Below are 21,603 nucleotides of genomic sequence, written 5' to 3'. Positions count from 1 at the left end.
CCCCCCCCCCCCCCCAAAAAAATACTTAAGTAGTACTTTAAAGTATTTTTACTTAAGTACTTTACACCACCACTGGTGCATAATTTAGAACAACTCCGAGGCCCAGCACCTGCTCTTCCAAATGTGCATGTTTGGCTCTTATGCTGTCTGTAAAACAAGGAAAAACTAAGGTAATACATGAATGTGCTCAAAAGACATCATGGGAAACAACATGGGAAACAACATTGACAACAGGATTGTATACATGCATGGGTAGTAAAATGAATTAGACCGTAACTTGAGCTAACAGTAATGCATCATTTTTAGTCAGTGCAGATTAAGGTTAAATCTTGTACATTCTTCTGCTCATGCATTTGACTTCTGCCTCTCAGACGTGTCATTTTGCAAACAGCACAACAAAAAATGATTAAAATGTGGAGCTCACCACCATGCTAGAAATGAACCAACCCCGACAATAAAAGGATCTTTTATCTTTTGTCAACGTACTGTATACCAATTACACAATTCTAGCAATAGATGGGTGTATTATTCCACACAATAACAGCCATACCGTTGTTTTCCAACCAGCAGTTAAGTTGTGGTATTGCTTCAACAGAAGGTCATACATTAGATGGCGTGTGACGGTAAGTAGCCATGTGCGAACCACGTTGCACGAGCCATAATGGCCCGTAAAGCAGGAGCATAGTATTTACCTCAGCATTCACTAACTTTTGCCATCTTCTCTGATACTATAGGTCCACACTCTCAATAACCCCAAAGAGTGTTCTGCCATTTTGTCAAGCTGCCCTCAGTTCTGAAACAAAATCATTGGGAAAAGTTAATATTATCAAAAGGTGTTGCAAACATTATTCATGAACAGAGTACCTCATGCCACACCATAGAAATACAATTAATAGAACGGAATAGAAGTCTCCATTCAAGTCAATGATGGCATAATGGGTGGACTGTACAGTCCGTTTGTAACTCCAATCACCACTTGTAGCTGTATAGTCCGTTTGTTTGTGTTGTTGGTCTTGGCTAGCTAAATGTTACGGTTGGTAGCTAGCTAGCTAGCACTCACTACCAGCATCGTCATGAAAACGGGCATGAGGGAAGCCCTACAATATTATGTTTTTCTAAGTAATGACAATACTAGGGAGCGGGCAATGTTGAAAAGTAATCTTCAGACATGTTGTACTTTTCTTAAATGTAGTTTTGTAATTGACTAAAACAAGAAAACAAGAAAATTATGTTTGAAAAAAGGTTAAGTTTTTGCTGTGAGCAAATGGGGTAACCTAGGTAACCACAGGTTGTTTCCCCCACAGGCGGGCAGGGCCGTGTGACGTTATATCCAATACCGACTGGGTCTACTCCAAGTGTACTGATAGGAGCAGAGCAGAAAGTAAAAGCTAGGTAGAAAATATACAGGTTAAGACAACGTCGTCACAAATCTGGGACCAGCGCCGTTGCTAACTAGCATAGCTGGCCCCATTGTTGCAAAGAGTTATGGGATATTAGAATCCCGTTGTCTTAACCTTTGTCATCTTCAACCTAGGGTGAGTTCGTAAATTCACTCTAGCTATCTACTACGATTTCAGAGCACTGTCGTCTGTGTGCCAGAGCGCAGAATCAGCGCTCACTGAAAGAGCATGAAGTTCACTAACCCTCTTAGTGGAGGTAATAGCCAACAGGAATGCCACCTTCATAGATAGGTGCTTCAAAGACGCTAACCCCAGGGGCTCGATGCATACGTCTAACTCCCTTCATGAACTTGGAGAGCAATGGGTGGCCACCCATGGGTCCCTCGGGCCATCATCATGGCATGCCAAAATTGTGGCCAAGTACACTATCAAAGTAGATGCCGTACAGCCCGCAATAAGCAGTGATTGTAAAAAGTGTAAAACCATTTGTACATCTCACGACTCGTGGGCAACATTATGACCCTCACACCAAGTACAGAATATGCCCCACCGCATTTGATATGACAAGTTGGTGGAGGAAGCCCTGGTGTTCTGCAACGTGTTCACCAAATTGTCCTGAAGTCCTAGCCCATTTACGCCTCTCAGGGGCCAAGCCCAAAGCTGGATGCCACAGCGTCCCCCGAGCCTGAGAGAGCAGGTCGTGTCTCAGCAGCAAGCTGCCATGGGGTCCCAAAGAGGAGGGACAACAGGAGGCTGAACCATGGTCATCTCGGCCAGTATGGGGCTATCAGGAGCAGCCTGATAGCCCCTGATAGTCCGTGGAGGTGATAGTCCGTGGAGGTGCCATGATCTCAGTCCCCCCGGTGATTGATATACATGTTGTCTGATCTGACCAGGACATGCCTTCCCCTTCAAGTAGGGCAGGAACTGTTGGAGTGCCAGGCGAACCGCCCTGAGCTCAAGCACTTAAAAAAAAAAACAACGGCGACCTGGCCAAGATAAAGCAAAGCAGTGCGACACAAAAAACAACACAGAGTTACACATGGAAAAAACAAGCGTACAGTCAATAACACAATAGGAAAAAATAAGAAAGTCTATATACAGTGTGTGCAAATGGCGTGAGGAGGTAAGGCAATAAATAGGCCATAGTAGCGAAGCAATTACAATTTTGCAAATTAACACTGGAGTGATAGATGAGCAGATGATGATGTGCAAGTAGAAATAATGGTGTGCAAAAAAGCAGAAAAGTAAATTAAAACATTATGGGGATGAGGTAGGTAGATTGGGTGGCCTATTTACAGATGGGCTATGTACAGCTGCAGCAATCGGTTAGCTGCTCAGATAGCTGATGTTTAAAGTTAGTGAGGGAAATATAAGTCTCCAGCTTCAGCGATTTTTTTCAATTCATTCCAGTCATTGGCAGCAGAGAACTGGAAGGAAAGGCGGCCAAAGGGGGTGTTGGCTTTGGGGATGACCAGTGAGATATACCTGTTGGAGTGCGTGCTACGGGTGGGTGTTGTTATCGTGACCAGTGAGCTGAGATAAGGCGGAGCTTTACCTAGCATAGACTTATAGATGACCTGGAGCCAGAGGGTCTGGCGACGAATATGTAGCGAGGGCCAGCCGACTAGAGCATACATGTCGCAGTGGTGGGTGGTATAAGGGCTTTGGTGACAAAACGGATGGCACTGTGATAGACTGCATCCAGTTTGTGAGTAGAGTGTTGGAAGCTATTTTGACATTGCCGAAGTCGAGGATTGGTAGGATAGTCAGTTTTACGAGGGTATGTTTGGCGGCGTGAGTGAAGGAGGCTTTGTTGTGAAATAGGAAGCCGAATCTAGATTTCATTTTGGATTGGAGATGATTAATATGAGTCTGGAAGGAGAGTTTAGAGTCTAGCTAGACACCTAGGTAATTGTAGTTGTCCACATACTCTAAGTCAGAACCGTCCAGAGTAGTGATACTAGTCGGGTGGGCGGGTGCGGGCAGTGAACTGTTGAAGAGCAGGCATTTGGTTTTACTAGCATTTAAGAGCAGTTGGAGGCCACGGAATGAGTGTTGTATGGCATTGAAGCTCTTTTTGGAGGTTAGTTAACACAGTGTCCAAAGAAGGGCCTGATGTATACAGAAGGGTGTCATCTGCGTAGAGGTGGATCAGGGAATCACCCGCAGCAAGAGCGACATCGTTGAAATATACAGAGAAAAGAGTCGGCCCGAGAATTTAACCCTGTGGCACCCCCATAGAGACTGCCAGAGGTCCGGACAACAGGCCCTCCGATTTGACACACTGAACTCTGTCCGTGAAGTTGTTGGTGAACCAGGCGAGGCAGTCATTTGAGTAACCAAGGCTGTTGAGTCTGCCGATAAGAATACGGTGATTGACGGAGTCAAAAGCCTTGGCCAGAACAATGAAGACGGCTGCACAGTACTGTCTTTTATCGATGGCGGTTATGATATCGTTTAGTACCTTGAGCGTGGCTGAGGTGCACCCGTGACCAGCTCGGAAACCGGATTGCACAGCGGAGAAGGTACGGTGGGATTCGAAATGGTCAGTGATCTGTTTATTAACTTGGCTTTCTAAGACTTTAGAAAGGCAGGGCAGGATGGATATAGGTCTATAACAGTTTGGGTCTAGAGTGTCATCCCCTTTGAAGAGGGGGATGACCGCGGCAGCTTTCCAATCTTTAGGGATCTCGGACGATACGAAAGCGAGTTGAACCGACTGGTAATAGGGGTTGCAACAATGGCTGCGGATCATTTTAGAATGAGAGGGTCGAGATTGTCTAGTCCAGCTCATTTGTACGGGTACGGGTCCAGGTTTTGCAGCTCTTTCAGAACATCTGCTATCTGGATTTGGGTGAAGGAGAAGCTAGGGAGGCTTGGGCAAGTAGCTGCGGGGGGTGTCGAAGCTGTTGGCCAGGGTTGGGGTAGCCGGGTGACAATGTGCTCTCCCTTCCATTAGACATTTTGTCTGCGGGAACTCGCAAATTTTTCCCTAGGTCCACTCGTCCAAGTGCCGATGCATTTGTGGCATGATGTGAACAGTACAAACTTGTGTCACTATCAAAGTCTAATGGTTTTAAATGACTGTTTTCTATTGTCTGGAAACTCACTTGTAGAATTCGCTTGCAGTAGGTCTCTTAAAAAAGAGAAGCCGTGCAATGTTATTAAACAGAGGTGCCTAGCTATTCTTCTTTTGTTGATATCAGGTAACGTGCAACCTAACCCTGGCCCTGATATGCATTGTCTCCAAACCCCTTCTGATTTTAAATCTAGTTCTGGTTTTGGTATTTTTCAATTAAATGTGTTGTCAAAAATTGATGGGGTTAAGATTTGGGCTAAATCAACTGATGCTGATTTAATTATGTTTTCTGAAACCTGGCTCAGCAAGTCTGTTCTTGATAAGGATATTTGTATGAATGGTTAGTTACAATGTGTGTCACACTGATCGAGTGGGGGTGTGGCTATATATGTAAAGACTATATTCCTTGTAAGTGTGGCAAAGTCTGAAACTATTTATAAACAGTTGGAATTTCTTGCTTTGAATCTTGAGGTTTAAAAGGGTCTCTCTATAACTGTGATTGGCTGTTATAGACCCCCCTCTCTGCTCTCTGTGATGCATTTTCTTCTCTGATGCACCTTATGTCTAAACTTCTTTACAGTGAAATGATCTGGATTGGTGATCTCAACTGGTGTTGGTTAAAGCCAGCGTCTGATGTTTTTTAAAATGTTTTGTAATTCTATGAATCTTACCCAGTTGATTAACTCACCCACCTGCCCAAATCTCAAATGTCCAGAGAAATCTACCCTGATTGATTTGATATTGACAAATGTTCCACGGTTGGTGTTTTTTGTAATGATTTAAGTGACCATTGTGCTGATGTTGCTGTTAGAAATTCTAAGGTTACCAAGACAAACCCACGCTTTATTCGTAAGAGAAATTTGAAGAGTTTTAATGAGCAGGCTTTCTTTCATGATTTGTTTTGATTTTATTTTGACTGGAGCAAGATTGAGCTTATTCCTGATGTGGAAACTGCCTGGAAATTCTTTAATTATGTTTTTTTCCAGTTAAAGGATGGGATAATCCATGGTTTTCTTCTGAGCTGTCTTGTATAATTCACGAACGTAATCTAGCCTGTGCTAAAGCAAGGAAATCATGTTCTGATGCTGATTGGCTTCTTTTTAGGCAGTTACGAAACAATTGTCCTTCTCTTCTCAAGAAGGCCAAGTCAGAATATTTTATGTCTGTTACCACTGATAACCTGAATGACCCAAGAAAGTCTTGGAAGGCTATTAAGTCTACAATACCGTTCAAAAGTTTGGGGTCACTTAGAAATGTCCTTGTTTTCCTTTAAAACATACATGAAATTAGTTGCAAAATGAATAGGAAATATAGTAAAGACGTTGACAAGGTTGTAAATAATGTTTTTTTTTTTGTTTGTTTTTTAAAAATTTTATCCCCTTTTCTCCCCAATTTTCATGGTATCCAATCGCTAGTAATTACTATCTTGTCTCATCGCTACAACTCCCGTACGGGCTCGGGAGAGACGAAGGTCGAAAGCCATGCGTCCTCCGAAGCACAACCCAACCAAGCCGCACTGCTTCTTTAACACAGCGCGCCTCCAACCCGGAACCCAGCCGCACCAATGTGTCGGAGGAAACACCGTGCACCTGGCCCCCTTGGTTAGCGCGCACTGCGCCCGGCCCGCCACAGGAGTCACTGGAGCGCGATGAGACAAGGATATCCCTACCGGCCAAACCCTCCCTAACCCGGACGACGCTAGCCCAATTGTGCGTCGCCCCACGGACCTCCCGGTCGCGGCCGGCTGCGACAGAGCCTGGGCGCGAACCCAGAGACTCTGGTGGCGCAGTTAGCACTGCGATGCAGTGCCCTAGACCACTGCGCCACCCGGGAGGCCAAATAATGATTTTTAATTGAAATAATAATTATGTTGTTGCTTTCGTCAAAGAATCCTCCATTTGCAGCAATTACAGCCTTGCAGACCTTTGGCATTCTAGTTGTCAATTTGTTGAGGTCATCTGAAGAGATTTCACCTCATGCTTCCTGAAGCACCTCCCACAAGTTGGATTGGCTTGATGGGCACTTCTTAAGTACCATACGGTCAAGCTGCTCTCACAACAGCTCAATAGGGTTGAGATCCAATGACTGTGTTGGCCACTCCATTATAGACAGAATACCAGCTGACTGCTTCTTCCCTAAATAGTTATTGCATAGTTTAGAGCTTTGGGTCATTGTCCTGTTGTAGGAGGAAATTGGCTCCAATTAAGCGCTGTCCACAGGGTATGGAATGGCATTGTAAAATGGAGTGATAACCTTCCTTCTTCAAGATCCCACTTTACCCCAACCAAAGCACCATCAGACCATCACATTGCCTCCACCATGCTTGATAGATGGCGTCAAGCACTCCTCCGGCATCTTTAAATTTTTTCTGCGTCTCGCGAATGTTCTTCTTTGTGATCCGAACACCTCAAACTTAGATTTGTCTGTCCATAACACTTTTTTACAGTCTTCGTCTGTCTGTCCAGTGTCTGTGTTATTTTGCCCATCTTAATCTTTTCTTTTTATTGGACAGTCTGAGATATGGCTTTTTCTTTGCAACTCTGCTTAGAAGGCCAGCATTCCGGAGTAGCCTCTTCACTGTTGACGTCGAGACAGGTGTTTTGCGGGTACTATTTAATGAAGCTGCCAGTGGAGGACTTGTGAGGCGTCTGTTTCTCGCCTATGTAGATATTCCATAAAAAATCAGCCGTGTCCACATACGATAGTCATTTACAACATTAACAATGTCTACACTGTATTTCTCAATTTTATGTTATTTTAATGGACAAAAAATGTGCTTTTCTTTCAAAAACAAGGATATTTCTAGGTGACCCCCAAACTTTTGAACGGTAGTGTATGTCTGGTAACATTCATGTTAATGAATTACCGTCATGTGTATTGAAGGACCCTGTTGCTGCATATGACAAAACTGAAATGCTAAATTGTTGCAATGAGCACTTTGTAGGCTGTTTGATTCAGTGTCCTTTGTCTCTGTAAAACCCTGTGTGGATGAATCAGTGAGAGCTGGTCAAACATTTAGCTTTTTGCCATTCTCAGTGCAGGAGGTACATAAAGCCCTGAAATGCGTATAACAGAGAAAGCCTGCAGGTCCTGATCATCTTGATCCCTATTTTTTAAATCTGGCAGTTGATTTCATAGCTGAACTACGTACATATCTGTTCAATCTAACCCTGGAATGTAATGAAATCCCAAAGATCTGGAAATCAGCATTTGTCCTACCACTTTTAAAAGGGGGAGATCCAACTCTTTAAAATAATTATAGGCCAATCTCAAAGCTGTCACCCCTGGCGGAAAATACTTGAAACCCTTGTTAGAGAACAGCTAAAATCATTTGTTATATACTAACTCTATTTTATCACTGTACCAATCGGGTTTCAGGAAGAAGCATAGCACAATTACAGCAGCCATGAAGGTTTTAAATGATATCACTGAAGCCCTTGAAAAAAAAACAGCACTGGGTCTCACTTTTTATTGATCTCGCTAAGGTTTTTGATACAGTTGATCATGCTATACCGAGGTAGAGATTGTCGAGCGTAGGTCTTTCGGCTCATGCAGTTGCATGGTTTGCTAATTATCTGTCTGATAGAACTCAGTGCACTCAATTTGATGGGCTTATGTCTGTTAAATTGTCTGTCTGTAATGGTGTGCCCCAGGGCTCTATACTTGGTCCCATCTCATTCAGTATTTATATAAATAATTTAGACAAAAATATGCAAAATGCGCAACTTCACTTTTATGCTGATGATATTGTTATTTATTGTTGTGCCTCGTCTCTCACAAAAGCTTTCCAGATTTGCAAACGGCTTTTTATACTGTTCAACGTACCTTGTGTCAATTAAAGCTTATCCTCAATGCTGACAAAACTCAACTAATGGTGTTTTCTAAAGCAAAAAAATAGACCTCTGAACCTTTCACCTATTACTACCTGTCAGGGCAATGAGATTGAGGCTGTAACCTCATATAAATATATTGGAATTTTAAATGATGATGGCTCTCTTTTAAATTGCATATTCAACAACTTACAAAAGAATGTAAGCTGAAGTTGGGATTTTATTTTATGAATAAGGCCTGTTTTTCTTTTGAAGCCAGAAGGAGGCTTGTATCAGCTACATTTATGCCTATAGTAGACTACGGTGAAATTTTATATATGAACGCTTCCATTAAGTGTTTGAGATCAATTTACCCCCTTTACCATGGAGCATTGAGATGTATTTTAAACTGCAAAACCCTTACGCACCACTGCACTTTGAATACCAGGGTTGGCTGGCCTTCTTTAGTCACTCGTAGGCTCAGTCACTGGTATACTTGTATTTACAAAGCCATTTTGGCTTTACTACCATTTTATTTGGGCATTTTTATTGTTCAGAAATGTGGTGGGTACTCTCTTCGTTCGCTGGACTTTATTCTGCTAACTGTTCCAAATAACCTAACTGAATTTGGTAAAAGGGCTTTTATGTACTCTGCACCATCGGCTTGGAAGGCCTTACAAAATACTTTTAAACTGGAAGAACTTGTCCTGATTTGGGTTTTTAAATCATTGATGAAGGATTTTGAGGCTGATTTCTTGAAATGTCAATGTTTTTAATTTGCTGTTTAATGACTTCGTTATACTCCTGTGATTTCTACGGTTTTTACTAGATTACTTGTCGTTTTTCATGTTGCCTGTCTGTAATTGTGTAATGACTTCCATGAATTTGAAACGAAAGCTTGACCTGGGCCTGGGGATCAGACTCCAGAGCCCTTTTATTCAGAGTTGTGTGAATGAGGTGGTCGACATTTGTCGTGGTAATTTCCTGTATTACTAAATGAGGAGAGTTTACAAACCACACACAAGTCAGAGTTATATTTTAAACTCCATCTTTAATTATATGAGCTTCACCATAGCCCTTTGACTCTCAGATCAATTCAGTGTCTATAAATGAATTCTCTGAGAGTGCTAACAAAAAATACTTAGTGTCTTTTATAGCCAAGATACACCCCTCTCAACTTACATGACGAACCACAGATCTTAGGAACTTCACCAAGGGCCTTTTACTTTAGAGAGGAGTATCCCATAGCCAGATAGCATTAGCTATAAATTATTGTTCAGTTTGCTCTCTAAGACGAGGTTCTAATCTCGTTCTTGGTACTTCTTAGTACCAAAACATTACCTCATCCAATGGCATATATCAATTGTAAATTCTAGATACTCCCATCTCAAATACACCCCCTCTTCTCCCCACTCCTGGAGAAGCTCACTAAGGGGAGTGAACCTCTAGGTCATATACTATGAAAGATAAGTTCAACATCAGAGGGGTAATACAATGGTTCCAGACACTGCCATACTCCTCCCCCCCAATGGGAAAATGAGGGAGTGACTGGAGTACAGACATAGTGGAGCCCTTCACATGGTTTCACAGATATATTCACCTATGAAGACAATGTTCAAAGCTGACTTCTCCCTTTCTGATATTCTGCATATTACCAGACATGTAAAAGAAAAGCCTGACCTCTCCCCTCTCTGGGCCCCAAGTGACTTTTCCCTAGAGGAGAAAGGAAAATGCAACTGCCAACAGTATAGTCCAAAAGAAGACATTCCAATGACAAGTATAAAGTAAATAAAACATCTTATTTATCTATGTTACCTAACTAATTCTGATTCAGCTACGACACTTTCAACACTTATCAGTTGGTTTGTGCAGGCTGAAGTATTGTGCTTTCGTATGCTATCAGAAACTTTAACATTTGTAACAATCATGGCAACATGCATTTGTTGCTACGCCTCTGTAATTACAGACTGCAATTACCACCAGCTACATGTTGTTAGTACAGTGTAACTATGAATTAATACAATTTAATTACGATACTTGTTACAGTGTACTTACATACTGTATGTAATAACATTGTAATAAGGACCCCTTAAAATGAAGCATTGGCATCTCTTCTCTATGTCTCCTACAGTTTGACCATAACAGTCTGTTTCTCCTACACTCTCAGCAATGGGAACAAAGGTTTCAAGAAAAACATAAGTGTCATTCCTTTTCTAATACATCCTCACACAGTATATACACCTGGCCTGTACTTATTTCTGGCTGTACATCTAACTACTTTTGTCTTTCCTCCCTGTGTAGCGGTGAAGTACACAGTGGAAGCTGACATGGATCGCCGGAACCCTCGAGTTCACTTCCTGGTCAATAAGCATGACACCTACACAGGCCTCCTCAACATGCCATCTCCCAAGACCGAGTGTCAGGTGCTGGAGCTCAGAGTAGAGGTAAAATACTGTACACACAGACACGCATATGACTGATCACACAGGACAGACACACACACACACACACACGCACACATATGACTGATCACACAGGAACACACACTCATCTATGTCATCTTGTCACGTTCTGACATTAGTTCCTTTTTTATGTCTTTATTTTAGTTGGTCAGGGCGTGAGTTGGGGTGGGCATTCTATGTTGTTTTTCTATGTTTTGTTCTAGTCGTTATATTTCTATGTGTTTGGCCTAGTATGGTTCTCAATCAGAGGCAGGTGTCGATCGTTGTCTCTGATTGAGAATCATACTTAGGTAGCCTGTTTTCCCACTATGGGTTGTGGGTAGTTATTTTCTGTTTAGTGTTTTTGTTTGCACCTTACAGAACTGTTCGTTTGTTGAGTATTCATTCTTTATTAAATTTATTATGAATACGTACCACGCTGCACTTTGGTCCTCTTCTCCTTCCACCAACGACAACCGTTACACATCTTCTCCAGGAATATGTGAGGGACAAACTGGAGCCGGTGGTTTTCTCCCTGAATGTGTCCCTGGATGAACAGAAAGTCAGGAAAGCCCTGCAGAACCTGGACTCCTACCCTGTATTGAGCCACAAACAGAAAATGAGTGAGAGGAAGGCGGTATGTTACTGATTTAGGAATAACCTGATTCCAGTGAGTACGTAGTGATGAGTGTGATGTTTTTTCAAACTCTTTCTTCCCGTTTTTTTGCAGATCAACTTTCAGAAGGAATGTGGCTCAGACAACAAGTGCACCAGTAACCTGCAGCTAACAGCTAAGTTTGCTAACGAGAGACTGAAGCCTTACCCCAGGTATGTGGAAAACACAGAAGAAGATGTTATTCATGTGGTATCGGGCAGATCGTCCGTCTGAATACATTGAAAGTCGATGTTACTCTAAGAACTGCATGTTGTAATTCAATCAATCTAAAATGGATCAAGCCTCAACTCTATCAAATCATGTAGGTCCCCACCAAAAATTGGTTTGGACCCCAGTGCTTCAGATTCACACGATTTCCCTCTGGCGCAATATTTTGTCCATGGTCCCTTATACATGAACTGTGATGTTCTGTGTGCATACAGCCAGGGGAACCACCCATTGCGGCAGTACGGCAATAATGTGAAGAAGATGATGCTACTAGTGGAGGTAACTAACCTGCCTGGCCCTGGGAAGGTAGCTGAGGACGCCCACCAAGCCATGCTCAACATCTCCATCCCCTCCACTCTCAGATACTCTAGCGTGCGTTCCCAGGTACATCCACCAGAGAGTGACAAAGGGTTAGGTGAAGTCTGACTATTGACAGGTCCATTGACTTTAATTGCTCTGTCAACTATGTTCTGTACATACAGGTAATAGTGTCATAATGCCAACTGATATTTACTCGTGAGCTGTTGAACTGTTGCACCCTCTATAATCACTGTGGTTATTACTAGACCCTGCTGGTCATCTAAGAAAGTTTGAACGTCTTGAAGAACGATCTGGCATAAATGGCTATGTGCTCTTTTAATCTCCAGAAGAGGACTGGCCACCCCTCGGAGCCTGGTTCCTCTCTAGGTTTCTTCCTAGGTACCTGCCTTTCTGGGGAGTTTGTCCTGGCCACTGTGCTTCTGCATCTGCATTGCTTGTCCTTTGGGGTTTTAGGCTGGGTATCAGAATAGCACTCTGTAACAACTGCTGATGTGAAAAGGACTTTATAAAATACATTTGATTGACTATGTGTATTTATTTGTAGGATCCTGATGTAAAATGTAGTGCCGAGAAGACTGTTATCTGTGAGCTGGGGAGTCCACCGAGGAGCAATGAGATGGTAAGGCCATACTCTTTTAACCCATAGAGATTATACAGTACACCACATCATTGGTTTTACCCTACTGTAATGTTGCCTTGTGATAGTTCAAGTCTCACGACCCCTCCCATGGTTTGCAGGTCTCTCTGCAGCTCATCTTTGAAACATCCGGAATCAACCTGAACACCTGTTGTCTACGTAAGCAACAGGAGATAGTTGTCGTCACTCTACATTCTCATATCATTATCTCATATTTACAGCAGTCAGTCTTTATGTCCGAGGGGGATATATGAATATAATTGGGTAAATAAACTAACCAAATAAACCCTGTTGTTTCTCCAGGTTGAGTGAGCAGAATGACCTGTACACTGTGGTCCTGCTGATAGAGAACTTCATCCAGACTTCCTTTTCCATGTAAGTGTAACTTCAGGCACACACACCACGTTGTCCTAATGCAAGGCCAAGAGCCTGTTTCACAATCTAACTTCCATTGTCATCCCCCTTCTTCTTGTTCTTCCATCCATCCTTCCTTCCTCTCCCCCCCCCCCTCCTCTAAACAGAGACAAGCCTCTGGTCCAGACCTACTTCAGCGGGAAGGTGATGGGGGAGTCAGCTATGAACACCACCAGTGACGTGGGCAGTCTGGTGGAATAGATCTTCAAGGTGAGACACCAGCACTTAGCTAACGTCAGCTATGTTGTGGGCTAGTGAGTGATGCTTCCCTTTAAGTCTGAGCTGTAATTGTAGGCTGAACAGTTTTGCGAAGTAATATGTTCTGGACAGATTGTCAGTTGTCTGGAATTGTGTGGGCGAGCTAGGTGTAGCTAGGTGTAGCTAGGTGTTGGCAGAAAAAAATGATAATGTGCGGTTAATATTACTATAAACACCACACTGCTTCTTCTTGTGACGTTGTGGGGGAAGAGACGCCAAATAAACTGGATCACATTACAGAACATTTAGATATAAATGATTTATGTAGAATAGACATGCTTTGTAGTCACACAGAATGAGGAATCCCGTAAGCTCTGTATACATTGTCATTTTTATATCGATATCTGTTCTGTTGCCATGTGTTTTTCCTGTGGTGGCTGTGATACCACCGTTCTACCACCAGGTGTCAGTGGAGGGAGAGCCTCTGGGTGCGCTGGGGACCCCTGGCCATGGAGTTTGAGTTGCCCCACGAGGTGACCAATGGGAAGTGGCTTCTCTACCTGACTGAGATCGTTACCAAAGGGACAACTGAGACACACTGTGTCCCTCCAGGGGACATCGTCAATCTGCTCAACCTCACGGTGAGTTACCAGAGGCCACAGAAACAGGTTTTAAATGCTAATTTCTAGTGACTTCTGAGAAAAGGACACAGACAAATCTTAACATACAAAGGTGCACATTTACAAGGCTAAGGGGGCCTTGCAGAGGGGCACTTACTCTGGTACAGTCCAATCAGTCTTTGGGCCATGGCCATTCATACTGTACTGAATACCAGTCTGACTGTTAATGTGGATATATTCAACTAAACAACCATTTTGTACTCTTTCTTTGCCCCTGCCAGGTTGTTACTAATGCTGCTCTATATAAAGTATGGTTTTAAACATAATGTCATATTTTCAACTTATAATACAGTTATTATACTGTAATAATAACCATCAACATGCACCGTTCAAAACTGTTTACATTTTTTTTTAAAGGTCAAACTGAAATGAATCAGTCTCCACTCCACAATTATCAAAAATAAAATATCATCATGGCTGACTCTCTCCTGCATTAAGTTCACACATGCAATACACCCTCGAGACTTAATCTGTTATCACTTAATCAGAGATCATTTATGATCATTCAGTCTATGAACTATGAGCTTGGAGAGGCACTTCTCACTATCTTACCTGTTGGTTTGTAGCCTCTCTCTCTCAAACGGTCTGTCCATGGGTATCATCAAGTCTGCCTCTCTCCTCCAGAGAAGCCCCTCACGCGGCACACGGAACGGGTCGGCTGTGGGCGGGATCGCCGAGGCTTTCCAAACAGACAAGCGATGGGCAGAGCGGGGATTATATAGCTCAGTGGGTTTGTGTTGGGCTTGTTGTTGACAGAAATGCCATGAATTGAACTGACATGATTCTTTAGAATCAGAGGCATGTTAGTTATGTCCGTCCTCCAGCTGAACAGGGCACTAGAACCAAAGATTATGGATAAACTGACAAGATAGCTAGCAATTTTTTTGCCATATTAGCATTGACATGACATCTGTCAAAACACCTCAAAACAAGACATGGTATCAATAACAAGATGAAATGAGCTGAAACGAGACACGATTCCCCAAATGGCAATTTCTTGTCATTTTTGCAAGCAATTTGGCCATCCAGAATCACAACAATATGCTGACTTCTGCCCCAAGGAAATGCACACGACATTTTCGTGAGATGCCAGCTAACCCATATATAGAAATGCATTTATTAATGTCTACAGTCATTTTTGACACATTTATTTTTATAACAGACACCTTAATGCATACTTTTAGATTATATTATGTGAGCTAAACATAACAATAAAAGGGCTTCAAAGCCTCTCAATGGCCAATACATAGCATCAGCAATCCAGGGTTTATATACACCATTGTTATAGAACAGCGTGTTGACTTTTTGATTACACTTACCAAATTGTACAAACATACAGTGCATTCGGGAAGTATTCAGACCCCTTGACTTTTTCCACATTTTGCTACTTTACAGCCTTATTCTAAAAAGGATCAAAATATTTCCCCTCATCAATCTACACACAATACCCCATAATGACAAAGCGAAAACAGGTTCTAAGACATTTTTGTGTGCTTAGTGTTGCTGTCCTGTTGGAAGGTGAACCTTCACCCCAGTCTGAGGTCCTGAGCGCTCTGGAGCAGGTTTTCATCAAGGATCTCTCTGTACTTTGCTCCATACATCTTTCCCTCGATCCTGACTAGTCTCCCAGTCCCGTCTCCAAGTCTACCATAAAGGCCTGATTGGTGGTGCTGCAGAGATGGTTGTCCTTCTGGAAGGTTATTCCTTCTCCACAGAAGAACTTTGGTGCTCTGTCAGAGTGACCATCGGATTCTTGGTCACCTCCCTGACCAAGGCCCTTCTCCCCCGTTTGCTCAGTTTGGCCGGGCGGCCAGCTCTAGGAAGAGTCTTGGTGGTTATAAACTTCTTCCATTTATGAATGATGGAGGCCACTGTGTTCTTGGAGACCTTCAATGCTGCAGACATTTTTTGATACCCTTCCCCAGATCTGTGCCTCGACACAATCCTGTCTCGGAGCTCTACGGACAATTCCTTCGACCTTATGACTTGGTTTTTGCTCTGACATGCAATGTCAACTGTGGGACCTTATGTAGACAGTTATGTGCCTTTCCAAATCATGTCCAATCAATTGAATTTACCACAGGTGGTCTCCAATCAAGTTGATGATCAATGGAAACAGGATGCACCTGAACTCAGTTCAAGTCTCATAGCAAAGGGTCTGAATACTTATGTCAATAAGGTATTTCAATTTTTATTTGAAATACACTTGCAAAAATGTCTAAAGACCTGTTTTCGCTTTGTCATTATGAGGTATCGTGTGTAGATTGCGGAGGATTTTTTTATTTATTTAATTCCTTTTAGAATAAGGCCGTAATGTAACAAAATGTGGGGAAAAGGAAGGCGTCTGAATACTTTCCGAATGCACTGTAGAGTGCAATGACTGTACATTTTGGGGAAAAGGCGTGCTGACTGCTCATTATTCACGATGCATGCTACGTTGTGTCGAGGCGTGGTGGAATGAGAACGTACCTCAACCAATGGAAACAGCCACCCCCGCCCCATTCTGTGTGCCACGGCAAGGGGTCCTTACCTCTTTATGAAGTTAACACATGCAATACACCCTCTAGACTTAAGGTGTTATCATTTCATCAGAGATCATATATGATAACTCAGATTCACACTATGACAGATCATCAGCCTATGAACTCTATGGGCTTGGAGAGGCACTTCTCAATCTCTTACCTGTTGATTTGTGTCCTCTCTCTCTCTCCCTCTCTCTCTCCCTCTCTGCCTGTCTGACACAGCAAAAAAATGACTAAACTAACAAATCTACATGTAAAGCTACTAGCCGGGAGAAAGCTTATGGTTGCTCACGTTCGTTCACATATCAAAGTTAATTCACATTCATAAACTTTTTACTTAAACATACTTTGTTGTCGCCAACAACAATTACTTTCCCCAGTGCGGTGAGTAATTATGGTGGTGCTACTTTTTTCCCTCACTCACACACTGCCTCGCTGCTTGTAACAACCAAGAGTGAGAACAAAGCAGTCAGTGGGGGCGGAGGAAGGGACACGTTCCAGCAGCGGAGGCCTTTTCAAAATATAAAGGTCCCTCAACTAATCTGTTTTTATTTTATTTATTGGGGGGGCTTCTAACATAATCTGTGTTTACACCCACAGTTAATCACCAATATTTGGAATAAGGAATACTATTTGGAACAAAACACCCAATGAAACCAGACTTGGACCTGACTCACAAGTCTAAAACAGGCTAAATATAATTATGTCTGCACAAAGATAGACTGAAAAGGTCAATGGTATTTTGGGAAGATATGCAGGAGTTGTCTTCATTTCCACACCAGTAATTATGTAATGCAGTGTGGTTCTTCCCCTCCACCTCCTCTCCTTTTTGTCTCTTCCTCTAATCACCTTTTCTCCCTTATTCCCCCTCTCTTCCTCTCCTGTCTGTCTCTCTCTCTCTCTCCCCAGTTGTCCGAGAACAGGAGCAAGCGTCCCAAACGAGGGGTGGAGGTTGAACAACCTCATACCACCGAGCCGCAGGCAGCCATTACCGTGCTGACGCGTCGTAAAGAACCCTATCTACTGGCGAGGACAGGAGATTAGAATAATTAACCACGAGTCCATGATCTATTCATTCTGATACTGAATATAACATAATATCTAGACAGGTGTATGGTCAATTAGAGGCCATAGACACAACGTGTCTCTCACTCTCCTGATGAATGCCTTTACTCTCTCTCTTCTTCAATCTGTTTTTTACTCTATGGGAAAATGTATTTCTTTGACTGACCTACATGGTCTATTTTTGTCTAATTCCTTAGTTTAGCCTCCAGATTTTGTGATTGTTACATTTTTTAAAAATAAACAATTCTAAAATCAACACTATTTGAATATGGCTTTCCCTACTGTGTTGTCTGTCTTCCCAACAGCTTGGCTTCTTCAAGCGGGCCATCTACTACCAGATTATGCCAAAGTACTATGGAGTGAAAATCCGTAAAGAGGAGCGCTACCAGTTCAACATTGGCTTCCAGACGGAGGATGCAGGCAAAAAGTACTGGATCACCAACTGGACAGAGATGCAACGTTACTACTACTGAAGCCCTTACCTTTGACCCTGAACTCTCGACTAGTCTCAGGAGTGTGGTGATGGAAGGACAAAAGGGTTTTTGTGATGTCACACAACTCGGAGGTCACAGCACATGGACTGATTGATTCTGGAACCTTCCTCTCCACCGTCTCCATAGATTTCATCAAAATATTTTGGTTATTTTTTGTGCAATGCGCCAAATATGATTCAGAAATCACAATGTTTCAATTATTTTGATGAAAGGAGTGTTGTACATTGTAGGTGGGGTGTGTTAAAAAATCCCAGTTTGGTTGTAAACACAGGCTAATTTGATCTACTGTATATTTGCAGGGTTAAAAGTTGAAGTTTGACGTTTAAAGACCCTGTTATTTGCAGTTGATCTTGGTTGGACAGAAAACACATTATACGAGTAGAGAAAGAAGTGGTATGGAATGGCAGTGCATAGTTTAGGTGACCCTGCTCGCCCTATCTATCCTCTGTATATCTACTTCTCACTATGACCGCTAAGCACTCCAGAAGGGAGACATAGAATAGCCTAGTAGTTGCTTGTTGTTATGCTCGATATCTTTTGAACTAGATCATATTTGGTGGCGGGACGGGATGGTTGGAGTGCACTTAAATTCTGAATGGCTGACAGAAGACGAGCACGTCACTAAATGATCATTTATTTCACTGGACTGTGTGGTTACGACAGTAGAGCTCCGTTGCTGTTGGTCTAGTTGTAATCATATAGAGGGAGTCGTGACACTGTACTAAGTGTATACTGCAGGTCTGTAACCTGCATGAGATTACTGTACGTGACAGCAATATCGGCAGGCTAGAGACAACCTACAGAGCGTGATTGATGGGATTTTAGATTTTCATTTTCTCGTAGTAAGTAGTAAACCCTACGGCTCTATCCAATCTTTATCGCTGAAGCGCTACAGATTGCGAGATGGTAATGTTCGATTGAACATATGCAGCGTTTACCGTGAATGCAGTCTCGGCTAACGTGGGAACATTGCCTTTACATTTCAATCACGCTGTAGCGCTGAACTTCCACGATACGGATTTGAATAGAGCCCTAGTGTGCAAATGACTGCATTTCTCCTGAATCATTTACGTTGTCACATTTTACTTGTGTGTTTTCTTTCGTCGTTCTTTACTGCGCTTCATGTTAGGTAGGCAGCAGAGCAAATCTAATTTGCAGTTCTCAGTCAAAAGAGAGTAGATATTGTTACGTCCAAAATGGCACCCTATTCCCTACATACAGCAGTGCACTACTTTTGACCAGGGCCAGGTTTCCCGATAGCGATGGACCTTGGGCTTACAAGTGCTTTAAAAAATGCATTGTTCCTACAAACAGATGCAGCATGCGATTCCCAAAACACCACGCGGAAAGGACGTTAGGTAAGTGCGTCGTTGGATCACGTGTCGATACTGACAGGATTGAAAGAAAGGCAGCACTGCTCTCATATCAGCTTTCTCCATTAAAATATTACCTTTAACATTCCACAATACTGACGACAGATATTATAGAGCGATATTATCACGTTATGGCTGCAAATATTTAGGTAGCTTATTCTAGGCTCATGCTTACCCTATCATAATGCACTAAATCACATATGTGGCGCATCATTGCACACGTTGTCACACATCATGAAATACACTATATATACAAAAGTACAGTATGTGGACACCCCTTCAAATGAGTGGATTCGGCTATTTCAGCCACGTGTATAAAACCGAGCTCACCGCCATGCAATCTCCATAGACAAACATTGGCAGTAGAATGGCCTTACTGAAGAGCTCAGTGAATTTCAATTTGGCACCGTCATAGGATGCTACCTTTCCAACAAGTCAGTTCGTCAAAATTTCTGCCCTGCTAGAGCTGCCCCGGTGAACGGTAAGTGATGTTATTGAGAAGTGGAAACATCTAGGAGCAACAACGGCTCAGCCGTGAAGTGGTAGGCCACACAAGCTCACAGAACGGGACTGCCGAGTGCTGAAGCGCGTAGCGTCTGTCCTCGGTTGCAACACTCACTAACGAGTTCCAAACCACCTCTGGAAGCAACATCAACACAAGAACTGTACGTCGGGAGCTTCACGAAATGGGCTTCAATGGCCGAGCAGCTGCACACAAACCTAAGATCTCCATGTGCAATGCCAAGCGTCTGCTGGAGTGGTGTAAAGCTTGCCACCATTGGATTCTGGAGCAGTGGAAATCAAGCTTTACCATCTGGCAGTCCGACAGACGAATCTGGGTTTGGTGGATGCCAGGAGAATGCTACCTGACCCAATGCACAGTGCAAACTGTAAAGTTTGGTGGAGGAAGAATAATGGTCTAGGGCTGTTTTTCATGGTTCGGGCTAGGCCCTTTAGTTCCATTGTAGGGAAATCTTAACACTACAGCATACAATGACATTCTAGATGATTCTTAATTGGAACGCCGACTGCGAGCCAGGCTTAATTGCCCTAATCAGTAATGCTCTTGTGGCTGAATGGAAGCAAGTCCCAGCATCAATGTTTCAACATCTAGTGGAAAACCTTCCCAGAAGAGTGGAGGCTGTTATAGCAGCAAAGGAGGGATCAACTCCATATTAATGCCCATGATTTTGGAATGAAATGTTCGACGAGCAGGTGTCCACATACTTTTGGTCATTTACTGTATATTGAGGCAAAAATTTGACAGTGTAGCCTACAATTAGCAAAATATAACATGACATGTATTTAAATGTACAAACCCTGTTTAGCCTATAGGCCTACTGAATGTATCTTTTAATGCAGTCATCTCGGTTCATTTGAAACATGTTTTTATGCTTTGCTTGTTCGTAACAATTGCAAAGACATTGACAATTTTATAATTGTAGTCAGCTTCGTTCCGAAGTTATTGGCTGTCACAGCTTGATTCTATGTTTAGCGGAGATCTTCTGTGTATAAAGTGATGCGGAAAAGGCAAAGAAAGCTACAAATCTAACGACGCACTTTGAAAGCATATCTGTTTGTTCACATCTATTCAATCAGATCCGCCTAAGCCAACATCTGCATAGCGGTTCTTTTTGTGGTGTCGAGGTGGAACTGTGTTGGAGCTGTCAATTCCACAAGCTGCTCCTGGCATTGTACCTAAAGTGGACATTAACATTGTCTAATTAAGAGAAATCCCATGCAGCCTTGTTCACCAGTTCGAACACTGGAACGTGAGATGTTGTTTCGTGACGATGATCAAGAGCAGCTGCTCACTGATTTGAAGGTTCCAAAGCAGTTACACCTCCAAAACATCAGCTATGCGCGTATAGGCTATCGCCGGTTAACGCTTGATCTGATTGATAACGAGCGTTTTCAAGTGCAACTTTACTGAAGATGGAAACAGCTTGGAGATTTATCGATGCACCTACGAAGGTTCTAACGATGAACTTGGCCTTAAAATGCTTTTGGGAAACTCTATGAGCCCTGGTCAAAAAAAATGCAATACATAGGGAATAGGGTGCCATTTGGTATTCATCCAGACAGTTGGGTAACCACTCCAGTAGCCGTCACCTGAGACACCAGAGGTATTTTGCTGAGAGATTCTTTATCCAGTCATCTGTGGTCATTGCTACAGAGGTTCAATTGACTCACACAGTGGCTGGGGAGGAAGGGGGGTGTAATAGTGTATGGTGGTCATTTTATATTGTGCTGTTTCGATGTACTGTAATTAAATAGTTTTTTT

General features: G+C 42.8%; 1 pseudogene; it reads left to right on the top strand.

The window, feature by feature from the left end:
* The first annotated feature begins 1,722 nt into the window (after window positions 1-1,722).
* LOC120060852 lies at window positions 1,723-17,925 on the top strand (annotated as a pseudogene).
* The last annotated feature ends 3,678 nt before the right edge of the window (window positions 17,926-21,603 follow it).

This window comes from Salvelinus namaycush, chromosome 16, assembly GCF_016432855.1.
Source record: "Salvelinus namaycush isolate Seneca chromosome 16, SaNama_1.0, whole genome shotgun sequence".
In the NCBI taxonomy this organism is placed as follows: domain Eukaryota; kingdom Metazoa; phylum Chordata; class Actinopteri; order Salmoniformes; family Salmonidae; genus Salvelinus; species Salvelinus namaycush.
This window is presented reverse-complemented; position numbering and strand designations above follow the sequence as displayed.